We start from the raw sequence: 14,303 nt of genomic DNA on the forward strand, positions 1-14,303 counted from the left end.
CAAAATATCGTCTGAGTCTGGAAGCTGCGGCATAAACTGCTCTTGCTGGGAGGAGGAATATTTCAAACCCAGCCACACAAATAAGCAGAACAAATGCATAAAAATCAATCTTTCAAAACAAGGTTTTCTTCCATCGCTGGTGGTAGGGAATGTGAACAGATCGAGAATGGGACACGTTTGAGCCACTGGATGTCTCTCAGCTACCACAAAAGAAGGTCAAATAGGTTTTTATCAAGAAATCATCAGCATAACTCAAAATCTGCAGATCTACAGCCTTCCTGCAGGACCTCCAGCGACTGACCTGGGTCACATTTTTCAAGAAAACTGACCGCTTTGCATGTCCAGCAAATGGCATTTCAGACTTGTTGAGCCTCACGCATACGTGCTCCAAGCAAACTGCTGAGCGTCTCAGAAAAGCACGAGGAACAGAAGTTACTTGAAGAAGTAGTTGTCAAAGCCCTGTACCTCTGCTCCCTTTGCGTGAAGATACGGATAGCCCTGATCTCCCTCCTATTGGGGGACTGTGTAAACACAAATCCAGGAGGACAACCTGAGAAAAAGCACCGAACATGGATATTTCTCCAGGAAACTCAGTTGTTCAACCCTTTGTATTTTCACTATAGCTGTGGTGTCCAGCACGGACAAACCCCGTTCCCAGCAGCAGCAGCAGAAACCCCTTGGAAGCCAGCAAGGTATCCGAGCAGAATCCGGCACCAAAACAGTCGCTTTTCCCAAAGTCCCTTTTGACATTGGTAAGAACTGAATGACTCCCTTCCCCATGGTGAATGGCATCATTTCAAGGAGGAATCAAAAGTACAGATTATGAGCAAAAGAAAGAAAGTGGGACAGTATTAGTATGGAAATCAGAAGTGACAAATTGGGTAATGTCATCTGAGGATATGAGAAAGGGGGAACTCGAGGGGGACACAGTCACTGGGAAAGAAGACAGTGATAATGAAAAAAAGTCTAAAGCACCTACATGTTACAAATAGGAGTGCGGTAAGAAAACAGAAATTTAGGCTACACATGTAGGGCGAAGCTCCTCAGAGATCAGCATGATTTTGAATAGTTGCATTAAGAGTGGTAGATATAACCTGGCATCTTCTCATGAGCTCTAAAAATGTTATATAGGACTCAATCCTGAAATATCAGATGGATGACAGAGAGGTTGTCATCTCTTAAGGGCTTTTCCTTATAAAAGAGTTTAATATCCAGCCAGATAATACACAAAAGATGCTGGTGTAGGAACTGCAGAATATTTGTAATCAAATGAGGTGAGAAAGGGACTAATCTTGCTCCCGTTACAGACAAGGCTACCTTCTTCTTATTTTTTTTTTTTTAATTTCTTCCTTTCTTTCTTTGTTTCTAAACAGCTGGGACATGCCCAGCCTTTCAGTTCGATACTCATGTTTCTGGAAAGATACTTTTTTCATTATCCTTCTTTCCTTTTGTGAAACATTAAAACTTTCAGAAAAGTTCTAAAGCATTTTAAAGCCTATAACCTTATAAAGTTATAAGGTTCTCCTGTCCCTAAGCTGTACTGTAAAATAAGCCCATTGCACAAGCAGGTTTCATTTTTAATAATTCTGTAGTTATTGCCCCATAACTTTCCTGGTCATGAACTCCAGGTATAAAATTGAAAAGAACAAGAAACCTAAAGACTCATTAATAAAATGCTCTCACGCGGGTTTTTTCACAGTCGCTAATTTAGGGACCAGTTCTCCCCTTTGATGTATGTGAACAGATGCTGTCAGCAAATGGCACTGCGAACACAGCAGCCGGATTTGACCTCAGAAAACTCAAGGTGAGGGGTAACTGTGGAAAAGTGTTCTTTCCACTTTATTTTTTAATAGGAAGTGAGATGTGCATCACACACACACAGAGGTTCGTTCCGGAAAGCGTATCAAAGAGTAAAACCAGGCTGTGAATGCTGAAGGTATTAGACTGCCGCTGGAAAAAAAGAGCACTTTGTGTAGCTTTAAATACAGAAACAAGTCTAGACGATCCAGTGTCTGAATTCAAATGTTCATGCAAAATAACAGTCCTTGCCAAAGCATGGGGTGAAAACAGTTGCAGGGACTCCGCCGTGGTTTTTCAATGCCTGCCGAGTTGATACCTCACAACAGGGATATCCTGGACGGATGCAACCCAACCGCATCAGGACCCGGGGCGTCAGGGTGCGAGGAAGGGGAAGGAGCAAGGGTTGGTTGTCCTTTGGAAGACTTCTTCCAGTCTCACCATGGACATCAACGAAGAAGAGGAATTTCAGAGGGTTCCAAAAATGATTTTGAAGTATTTTCCCACCAAGAAATCATTGGGACCAAAGAGATCAAGGTGAGCTGTGTAAGATCCCACTCTGTGGAAGCTGGAGCTCCATCCCCCCGGCAAGAAGTTTGGACACAGCACCCACCCTACAGCTGACCAGCAGCTGGACTGGGATGACACTTAATGCAGGTGCTGGTGGGCACGGCCACACACGCTGCAGACAGTGTCCCTTCCCTTGCCTCCCTCCTGCCCAGCTTCATCCTGGACAGTTCTGGGGTTCCTCAGGCTCGAGGATGGGATTTCTTCACTCACCCATGGGTGCTTATCGCAGAAACCCGACACCTTATCATAGTTTAAACAAAATTAGGTCTACCTCCTGGGGCTGGGGACCTTGGGTTTTATTTCTGATGAGCTTATGTAGCAAAGTAGTAGTATACTAGATGCATTTGTTTACAGTTATAACTTGTGTACCTTATACTGGAATTCATAACTAAATGGGGTCATTCTGAGAACTGTATATAGGAAAGACATATATAAATGTAAGGAAAAAAATAAATACAAGGCCCAAAGTGAAGGATCTGGTTGCCCACCTAAACGATGCTGTGGGATACCCCTTGGTGTCCAGCTGCGGCTCAGGAAGGCTGTGGCTCTCCTGAAAGTCCTGAGCCGTATCAGCCATCCTGGGGCAGATTCCTTGGCACTGAGATATTGCTCAGTCTCAGGATGCAGAAGGTACATTTATTTATGCAACCATAACCTGCCAGATGTATCCTGCTTTTCAGTACAGCTCACAAAGCTTTGCGTTTCCCTGGTAAAGGCTATGTGTCGTTTGCTCGGAGTTACAGTTTGCAGTAACCCTGTGGCAGGATGACACACGCTGGCCATGGTTTTCATGCAGCTCCAGTTGGTATTGGTAATCCATGAGCTGCAGGACGGAGTTCCGTGAACTCGTAAGGGTCTGATTTATGCCCTCTCTTTCCCTCCTCCGCAGCGGTGACCCCTCCCAGGACTGATCAGCAGTCAGGTAGCTCCTTCAGGAAAAATTAACCCACTCTCTCCTTCCTCTAAATATACAGCCCTGCTATAGCAGAGTGATTAATTCATAAACTGGCTCACTGCAGGTTTCCATATACTCCATCTAATCACATGTTTATATGCCTTCTATATAAGTTACTGTATTAAATATCCTGGTTTTAATTTCTACTTTTCTGCTGTATCTTCTATATTTATGCATCTTTCCATTTTTAGCCCGTCTGTAGTCTAAAACTCTCCATAGCTGAAAAAAATGGCCTTTTGCTTCGTTCAACAGCAGTACAGTTCCAAATTATTGACACGACCTTTAATATTCTCCAGATGGTCACGAAAGCTCTGAGCCAAAAGTCAGGAAGAACTAAAGCAGTGAGGCTTAGTCTCAAGTCCAGAAGACAAGAATAAAGTTACATGAAGATCCAGGTAAATTTTCAGGGGTGGAAGGGAAAGCTATAAACTACCAAAATTACATCTGATGCCCCTCCAAAAAGCAATATCCCCCAATATCTAAGTTGAGGATTTTTTCATACAGATTTATACATGAGCTTTTTTTCGGTATGTATCTATCTTTGCCTCAGCTGCTTACTAGTTTTCGTATTTCTTCCAAGCCATTTGCCTGATTATATTGATTTTGAGGAAGTACATACATGCATCAGAAACAATCTCTATGGAAAAGCCGTATCAGATTAAACAAGGAAGAGCATTTAGACTTCTACAAAGTTCAGATGACTCTAGACACCTTGTCAGAGAATAATATTCTGTCCTGTTGAAGGTGCTGTCGCAGCTTGGGTGAAGTCTTCTCATGACCCACCTTGACAGAGCAGTTAAGCAAGAGTATTGTGAGAGTGGTGGTAAATGCAGCAATACATCTATGAGAAGATGCTCCTGCCTGACCCAGCAGCTCTGGAGCTGGCCCCTGGTTCATGAAGAAGGAAGGTGAGGTTGACACATCCCATCCTCGATGCAATGATGTCCTGGTACAGTTTTGTATGTAGGCACTTGTTCAGGTCCATCTCCTTCGAGGACAAGATACTCAAGATCAGTGAGGACTGGGGAGTGCAAAAAGTTGGCCAAATCCTCAGGACCATCCTGGGTTAGCGAGTACGCTTTGGAGCCTGCCAGGCAGCTCCGGCTCTGGGATACTCCGCATTTCCTCGGGTGGATCATCAGCAGCAGGCATGAAGTCTGGATTGTCCAGATCTCTTTTTGTGAATCTCCATTGCTTAAGCAAGAAGTTTCAACCCCATCATTGCTTTCTGTGTGGCACCACCTTGGCTCGGGCTGGAAGGAGCAACGCACTGGGCTAGTTGGGGAGGGTGCTGGAGCTGGTGAGACCCATCAGGTGAGACCTGGCTTCGCGTCCTGCATTCATCCTTCTCCCAGTCCAGAGGGATGAACCACGTCACCCTGCACCAGCCTCAGGGTCCCCTTGGAGATTAGTAACACGGCTCCAGGCAGAGGGGCTCCTTCCTGGGTGCTCCTCAGCAGAGGACATCAGCGGCGCTGGCCAGAGCACAGTTTCACCTGCACTTTATGTGAATAAAATGAGGCTCCTGAATTCTGTGAATAAAATGAGGCTCCTGAATGGATGACAGTAAATCTGTAAGATTCAGGTTTCATTTTTTCTAAACTCCATAAGCTTGCAACAATCTAGAATAATACAGGAGGGTTTGCATCCTTTGTTAAATTCTGAATTTTGGTTTTAAAATCTGTCTGTGAAAGGGCTGTTTCTAGAGACATCTGAAATGCTTTCCAGGGTTTTAGTTGAAAAAATATTTTTTCACACACATGAAAGAATTTAACCTCTTTCCACCTTACCAGTTTTTCCGAATCGACAATTTGACATACTTAGTAAAATTTATAGTTTGCCAAAAATATTTCATAATCAATAAGAGTTTGGTAAACTGAACACGTCTCTTACACTAAAAGTTCATGACAGCTAGTGGGGCAGAAAGCCGTGGTCAGTGTCAAACCCTGTAAAATGGAAACATTTTTGTGTAATTTTAAAAGTTGTATTTTACATCATAGTTTTATGCATTCACCTCTATTGATTAACCAACTGTAATGATTATAAACATTCTATAGGATTTTCCCAAACAAATGAATACTTCACATTACTATGTGCTGGGAGCAAATAGTTTCCAATTACATGAGCATAGCTGTGAGTACTGAACAAACATCAGGTTCAAAGCAAAGATAATTTATTACAGTAATTACAGCTTGCTGGAAACTCATTGAAGGAGAGATACTGGAAAAATTTATTTTTCTTGGAAATATAAAACATTGACAATATTGACCGATTTTAAGTGTGGTGATAAATTTCTCCTGTCCCCAAAACACCCTTTCTGTTTCCTTCCTCTTTTTCGCTTATCTTTTTTGCTTTCTGATTTTGATCTTTACATAATTGATCATTTTAACTCCATTCTCCTATCACGAGCAATAAGTCCTATATTTGCATTTGGTGTGGCCCGTACGGCCCCGTCACCTGCAACGCAGAGCAGGTTTCTCTCAGGAGCAGGAGGAGGGAGGTTGCATTTTGCACGACCCAGACAGCCCTCATGCAGTCTCAGAGCCTTTTTGCACTTGGATATTTCCCCAAATAGATGCGTTGGAATAATTGTTTCCAAAGAATTATTTTGGTATCTACCCTGTATGAACTCTTGAAAAGTGAAATCCTTAATTTTCCCCCATCTGGAGGTGGACTGAGCTAAATACGCAAGAATAATCATTACGATCTGGAACAAACTTCCACATGGAGCCTATACTGGAAAAACTTCTGGAATAACTGGTCCATCACTGGTCTGCTGGCAAACTTCCAAGCATGGGCAAGCCTTTGCTGGGCGCTATTTGTGCAGTGCCATGCAGAGCAGGGCACGGAGTCGATCGGAAGGGGTAGACCCCTCCAGAAGACAGTGCAGAGTGCTGGCACACGCCAAGGGCCGCCACGGCCTGGCTCCCACCGAGGTGATGCCCAGAAACAGAGACCGAGCCCCCGTGTTCTGAAATAGCCGGGATCCTGACCTTCCACCTCCTGTGAAAGACGGCATTTCCGAAAACAGGAGAGTGCTTTGGACCCACGTTACGTGTTCAGAGCTGCGGGTGCAGAGGAAGCACGACGTGGCCTGGGCACCCCGGGGCCGTCGGTACTTGGCCAGCTCACCACGCTCACCTTGTGCAACCTCGGGCCACGCGGTCTGGCTGGGAGCTGACGACGCTGCGAGCCTTCTCCCTGCAGAACAGCTAAATACCCAGGAACGACAGTTACGGGACACTGCGATAACACGAGATTAGGAACAGACAGGAGGAAGCAGGGAGGCACCGTAGGACTTGCCCAGCTGGCAACTCTTGTCCTTTCGCAGAAGCCACCAGAGCTTCTGGATTGAAATGAGTGGGACTGGTGGCCCTAAAACTCCCAGAAATTTGGAATCTTTTACAAAAACGGAATGCTGCTGCATTATCCATTGGGCTGCTCCTCTCTGCATTTGAGGATGCAGATCTGGAGAGCTTTCCTGCACGCTGTCTTTTTCAGAAACTTTTGGGGAGAGGTCATTGTTGTCAGGGAGAGACAAATGCTTATTATTTTACTACAGATTTTCCCCAGAGGTTGATGTCAGTATAATCACTCAGAGCCTAAAGTCTGTCCTGAGACAAGAATCAATACTTCTGTTTTAAGCCTCATTCACAGAGAGTGATTGCATGTGCTCAAGCAGTCCATAACCGAGTGGGTATTAGCAGTTCATCATCTATCAGCTAGTTGAGCAGCAAAACATTTCGGAAATATTTTTCTCACACCACATACCAACATATGTATGAGATAGTTGATCACTGTACATATATTAGAAGAATTATATTATTTTTTAACTTGCAAAGCAGATAAAGGAAACCTATGGATTTCAATGATACTAATCCAAACTTTACTAACCCACCCAGCCCTTCCAATGAGTGCTGTAAAATCTGTGAGCTGTCACTATATCTGGTAAATTCAAATTTCCCTTTGGCCATCCAAAGCATTACCTTGGCTGTAAATTCCCGAAGGAATGAGCATGCCTTCCTGTCCTACCTTTATGCCGTTTAAACCAGCAGTAGTCAGTGCATCTCGGAGTGGTTATTTCATCTCTCAGCCTCTGAGCCCAAGTTGTATAAATAATGCTCTGTTTTAGAGTCAACCAGGAAAGCACCTATTGCTGCATAATTTACTATCTAAAAATGACATGCCAGTTCTCATCTTCCTTACTCCCCCCCAGGCCCACCTTAAATTCCTTGTCTGCTAATTAGGTGTTTACAGTTCACTCATTTTAATGGCTGCTTGCAAATAATATTTCCTGTAACTATGGGGTTCCAGGCTCTGCTGTGCTGGGATTTCTAAGCAGGTCCAATACTGAAGTTAATTGATATAGGCCATTTGCTGAGCTATCCCTGTGCTGGATACACACTCAGAAATCTATTTTATATCCTTTTACACCAGAGTAAACATTATTCTGTCCTCAGGATGCAATGTGGTTTGGATTGAACACGTCCTTCAGTCCTCGGTATGAAACTCTTCTGACCGTATTTCCTTACGCAGTCTGGGAAGTGACAGAGGACACAAAATGGAAATCACTCATTATTCAGTCTCACGCTACTGCAATTTCCTTTCTTCTTACTTTCCAAATCCAGATTCAGCTTTAAGGGGTGGCATATCCATTTCTTGGTCCAGTATTTGGTGCTTTAGAGGAAAATCGTCACCAGTCTCAGCTGAGGTTAGGACTGCAGAGGCAGAGACAGGAGCCTCTGATGGAGGATCATGCTGGAGAGAAACTCGTGAGTCGGGGCTGAATCCACTGAACTGCAAAACCCGGCTGAGGCACCACCTTCCCGCGCTTCACACGCTCAGCCAGCATGTCTGACTAATAAGCACTTCTAGGTCGCTTCTTACTGATTTATTTTTCACTGGTATTTGGAAGTTATGGAAACAATTGGTTGGCTCTCGTGTCATTGTAAAACCCAACATTTCTGAATTTCTGAACCTGTGCAACAGGTCAGCAGCATCTCCCCATCCAGGAGCTGGGTAAGTCAGTAGATACTACCTCGGTGCTGAAGGCTTCTTCTGTTGTTAGGTGGGTTTTTTTTACTTCAAAAAATCTAGTGTTGCAGTCATCAAAGAAAATGCATATTGCTTCCTAATCCCAAATGGAGTGAGTTAACATTTTTTTAAGTCTTGTATATACCTGAAGAATTTGCTGGCATTATTTCTGCTTAGCTCAGTCATATTTTCAAGAAGAGCGTTTTACTAGAGTGGAATGACATTTTTGCACAGGATGTCAAGGATCTGTCGAAAGCCCTTTCTTAAATACCGTCCGGATGGTTTTAGCTGGACCCGAGGGAAGCGAAGCACTTGTACCCAGGGCCATGAGGTCTGCCGAAGGAAAACAGGAAAGCAGGGGCGGACGGATGGACAGACAGACAACACTGGCAAATAAGTTCACGACATTTCTAGAAAGGTGATGTGGTCATTGCTAAAAGCTCTGGTTAAGTAAAGTACCATAAAATTAGAGAAGAATATTCTCTATGGAACTGAAAAGAGTACTTTTAAGCTGAAAAAAGCCTGCAAGATTTGTAGAGAATAAGTCTTCAGAAGTACTTTGTTTATGGCAAACTATCGCCGTATGACAAACAGAAAGCCTTATGGGTACAGATTAAAAAAATGGGAGAGTCTTTTACTGCAAAATGCAGGTTTAGGGTGCATGAATTTCTTCATGAATCTGGACAGAATTTGATAAATATCATTTGGTAAAAGAAAAGGAGGAAAAATTTGGAAATACTGAATGTTTCATTTTGCTATTTTTAAGCAAAATATTTCAAGCGTTCACTCAGAAAGAGTTGTCATCTTTAAATTTAACTTGGTTAAACTTTGTAAAGAGCAAAATCACTTGGAAACAAATTGGTTTTGATCAGGATGTTTATTTCTCTAGCAAGTGAAATGTGTTTTCATTGCAGGTCTACTCCAAATGATTTTTCCCCAACATTTCGGTTTACAGAGCAGTTAAATCTATTTGCAGAGGCTCAGTGAAGACCTGAGCATCAGAAAACGTTAAGCATCCACCCTGTAAAATACGGCAGCCGTAAGACACTGCATCAGTTGCTTTTGCGTTGTTGGCTCAGGTGCAGCCCAACCCCTAAACACCTCCGAGATAACCACGAAACGGCTGCCGAGACGCCCGAGCACTCTGCGGGTCTCTGCAAAGCCAAGTGCAAATTAACTCCTGCAGATGCACAGATGTCTTGCAGAGGTCCCTTCCAACTGGATACGCCAATGAAACCATCAAAATCTGCGTAAACCTTGGCCATCAGTCCTGTTACATATTCACAGTATAAGTCACCGGGCAGTCATGGGATCAGCCCCTTTTTTTGAATGTTGTATTTTACTGGGATTATACTTTGGACTTAATCTGGAAATAATTAGATGTTTATGTATCTTTTTGTTGGCCCCTGGTGCCTTGCTTCTTCGGCAGATGCAGAGGAAATACAAAGCGCCTGCTCCTTGCTGGCAGTGAGCAGCGAGGGAAAGCGTGTGGGGAATTCGGATCCCAGCGCCAGGTACGGGATGTGGCTCTTTGGAGACGGGTCTGGGCTGAGTTAAAGCTAGGACTGCTTTGCACTCCAAGTACTTTAGAATAGCCTGAGATGACATCCATTAGGGTCAACAGGAGTTTTTTTGACTCACAAGAGGGTTGTGAGTCAAACTACCTACCACGGTAAGTATAATTGAATTAATAAAGCTTTGTATTTCTCTAAAGATTTCTGCTTTTATAGATCAATGTGCTTTGGACCAAACTTACCAGAGGTCCTCCAGCAGAATTTCAGCAGAAAGTAGACATCTAAGTGAAGAGCTGAAGCCCATGGAGCATCCGAGCACGAAGCTGCCTCCTTCCTGGTGCACCTTCTGCGGATACCTTAGGTGACAGCAGGGGACAAACATGTTGTAGATGGAGTCAGCTGGACGAGGGGAACTCACTGATCACTTTTGCACCCCGTAATCAAGAACGTGCACCACAGAGCGATGCTAAAGGGGGTTCACAGCTCCTCTGGCTTAGTGTCCGCAGCCGGGCATGGACAGGGTGTCTCAGGACCGTGAAGTGGGGAGCATGTTATGCTTCTAAGCAAAAATGGAGATCTCAAATGAGACACTTCTCTGCCTGTCTTTTGGGGGAGCATGCTGATGTATTTTCTCAGAATATTGTCTAAAAAGGTACTAGTAAACTAACATAGCAAAAAAAAAGTACATCGATCACAAAAATAAGACAATCATAAGATAATTCTGGAAAATACTGAGCAGAAGAGAGACGATGTGTTCAACACACCTGTCTTTAGCTATCTGCCCTTGCCCAGTGCTCGGTACTTCTCCGTGGACCTCCCAGTTGAAAATGGTCCCAGCCCAGATGTCTGTGGGGACCCTCTGAACAGTTTATGGGGTATTTCAGCTGCTGGGATTTTTATTTTTTCTCACTTTTCTCTGGCCAGCACGCGGGGGTCTGCAGGCAGGAGAAGCCGCCTTGCCAGGTTCTTGTTTCCGTGGTTTTTAGGCTGGTCGTGAAGGGCCGTTTCGGGTGAGCAGCAGTGTTTTACGTGGCCGTGGGCAGCTCCAGAGCTGGAGCTGGGGGAGCGGGATCAGCCTCAAGCGAGGTCTGCTTTTGCATCCAGGTGCTTGCCGCTTCGGCGGGGCGGAGGGCGGTGGGGCTGCCTTCTCCCGAGGACCGGAGCTGGAAAGCCAGCGCTGAAACGCCAAGAGGCCTCGTCTCCGGCGCCGAGCAGCGCCCATCGCTTGAGCTACACTGACCTCCAGAGGCTTTGCCCTGAATTGTCTCCTTTTCCGTTCCTGTGGCAGCAGGTTGGTGTTTTCAGTACTTGAGGTCAGGCTGAAACACGAGCAGAATATCCCACAGCAGCCGGAAAACGTGAGCACGCAGAGGCAGCCCATGCCGGGCCCACGTCCCACTGCAAACGAACCAGGCACGTCATTAAAAGCAATTCCGCTTCTTTTAAGGAAACCGGTTCCACCGTCCCTCTGAAGGACGGCGTCCGCGTGGGCCCCGCGGAGCGCCAGGCAAGCCCCGGCGCTTGGTCGGCGGTAGAAGGATGTTCACGGTGGTGGAAGCAGAGCCGAGGGGGCTGCGATCCCGCAGAGAGGGCTGGGAAAGGCGCTGCGAAAGTTTCCTGGATTTTGGTTTGAGGTTAAAAGTAGGCAGTAGAAAAGAGATTAGTTGTAATAGTATTATTCCTACAAAGAAATATTTATAAAGAAACCCCTTCTCCAAGTGAATGAAAGTTCGCAACTTATTGGGCTGGGAGTGTTGTTTTATCCTTGGAAAAACAACCGGAGACACCCTGACGGCAGTACCCCCCTCTGGGGGCTGCTGGGCTGCCTCCTTGGCACCGCCGGCTGCCTGACCCACCGGCTTTTCCTAAGGGAAAGGATTGCACTGGATGGAGGTGGAGAAGCTCCACATCCTGCTCTCCACTGCACTTTCTTTGGGAAATCTGTAAGATTCCCTCGGGGCAACCGAGGCAGAATCACCTGCCTAGAACTTCGCAAGGGGCTGGATATCTTAGGCAGCCAAATTATTTGCATCCTTTGGGGAGAGCAGTAGCAGTGGGGGTAAAAGCCTTGCACGGTCCCAGCCAATGCACTGCCACACAACCCATTTTTAAGTAGATGTTCGGTTTAGCCTACTTTATCATTAGCATAGCTGGATTCAATTTAATTGGTTTCAGGAGCAACACATGAATGCAAATTTTAACAGTGAATGCGAACCTCTTATTTAAACCGGCATGAAGCAGTTGAATGATGCTACTAGCACAGGGAATGGTTTAAAGGTGCAATCAGTGATGCATCAATGAAGTGATGCTAGCTTTATTGAAGAAATGATAACACTTTTGACATAAGACCTGGTGAAAAGCCAGTCTTTCCATTGCAGATAGAAAAATGAAAGCTTACACCTAAGTTCTTCTACAGTCAATGAAAAAAGCATCTATTCATTTTATTGAAGTGAATTTTAGCATATTTAACATTTTAACACCCCCAAAAGACTACTGCATTATGTTTTAAGCATCTGCCTCAAAAATACATGATACAAAAGAAAATGCTTACTTGTGCACCAAAAAGTCTCCTCCAACCGTAACACTGATGATCCCTTCACAAAAATCCCTGGTGCTGCTCTGAGGGCTCTCGAGCGGTGCCCGCAGTGTAAGTGACGCTCGCTTTTTTCCCCAGGTGGTGACATATTCTGCACCAGAGCTTTTCTCAAGCTGCCTTTTCAACTTAATCACCAGCCAACCCATGAAGGAAGGAGAGGGAAGAGTTGAGCATTTTGCTATCTAAGGAATAATGCCACTTCTTTGGGAACACAAAGGGAGAACTAGTTATATATAGCATCTGGCTTTGTTTTGGTTGCATTACAGAGGCTGCTTCAGACGTAAAGGTCATCTTCATTTCTCTTTAAACGTGCCTGGTGAATCACTATGGTCTGCTCCTGGCAAACAGGGTATGTACATACACAGTAAGTCTGCAGCTGCCTCTATATGTGAGCATGCAAGCCATTTCTATGTACAAAATACACTATAAAGATTTTATCCAACACACATAAGATGGCAGTAATTGCCCAAATTAGACCTTATATCACTTCTTCCAAAGACTAAATGTAATGTAAACAATATCCAAGAAACGACTCAGGGAGTTCTGGGGTTAGTTGTGGTCACAAGCAATACTCTGGTTAACAATCTACAGTTTCTTTACAGAATAGCTACAAACTGTTTAGAAGCAACTGTTTAGATCCTATTTCATGTGAGGAACCTGACCTAAACCTCTGATGTCACATTAAATGTTTCCATAAGGGTACTTTTAAAGGTTTACTTTGCAAAGAACCCTTCATCAGGACTGGGGAAGAGACAGAAGGAAGAATCCAAGCAGTTGATGAATCTTTGACCCATTTTTTAAAGGACTGTAGCAATGAAATATCATGCACATGCTAAAAATCGTATTTTTTTTACCAAGAAGTTCAGTACAAAACAGCATGTGAACATGTCCCTGCTGGAATGAAAAATCAGAAATGCACATTGTAACTATTTGTTTACATCAGGCATATTTAATGGCCTGGGAGAAAAAAAAATGGATTGTCAACAATGAAAACTGAAAATATTTGCTTTCACAGAGGGACAAAATCACTCTCATGCCAATAGCTGGGAGAAGTTTGTGGGCAGCCTTAATCACATCCTTCCTTCCTGCATGTGTTCAGTAGCGGAGAGGTAGAGAGAGTTTTACACTGACAGCTCAGAGCGGGGACAGAAGATGTCCATGAAGCAAATGTAGTTTTTGCCAGGCATTTACTCCTTGTAATCCACAAAGGGAATGGCAATTCAAGCAATGGAATTGCCAAGGAGCTGCCTGCGCTCTAGAGATGTGCTTTATCCCATTTAACGTGATCCTAGAGTTACCTTAGTGCTCAGAGACATTGTTTTGTTCCTTATAATACAACACAGTTGTGATGGCTAAGTTAAAGAACTCAGTAAAGCAGGGAGTGATGCTGATTTAATGGCAGCAGCTTGTTAAGAGGAAAAAAATGCTATCTTTCTGCACCCTACTTCAAAAAAACTAGATGCTGAGTTATTGTTTCAGTCATCCGCGCTGCAGATGAGAACAGCACATCTTTGGATTTAAGAGTTGCTTTGTGAGTTCTTGTTCCAGTCAACACAATGACTCCAAAGAGAAAACATACAGATAAATAACTAATCAAAAATTGTGGTTTTGAACTAGTTGTGAATTTCTTCTTGAAAGTGCCTGCAAAACTTATCAATTTGCATATAAGAGAATCAGAGCCCTTGCTGGTGTGAACTTTTGAATTCTTTGAATGAGCCCTTTGAATAAATACCAAATCATTTGGATTTTCTTATTTTGACAGCTGCTTTTATATGAAAAAGTGCATTCAGAATTTTACACAAGTGCAGCTTATATCATTTGTCAAACTTATTTGTGA

The sequence above is a fragment of the Dromaius novaehollandiae genome, chromosome Z, assembly GCF_036370855.1.
Source record: "Dromaius novaehollandiae isolate bDroNov1 chromosome Z, bDroNov1.hap1, whole genome shotgun sequence".
Lineage (NCBI taxonomy): Eukaryota > Metazoa > Chordata > Aves > Casuariiformes > Dromaiidae > Dromaius > Dromaius novaehollandiae.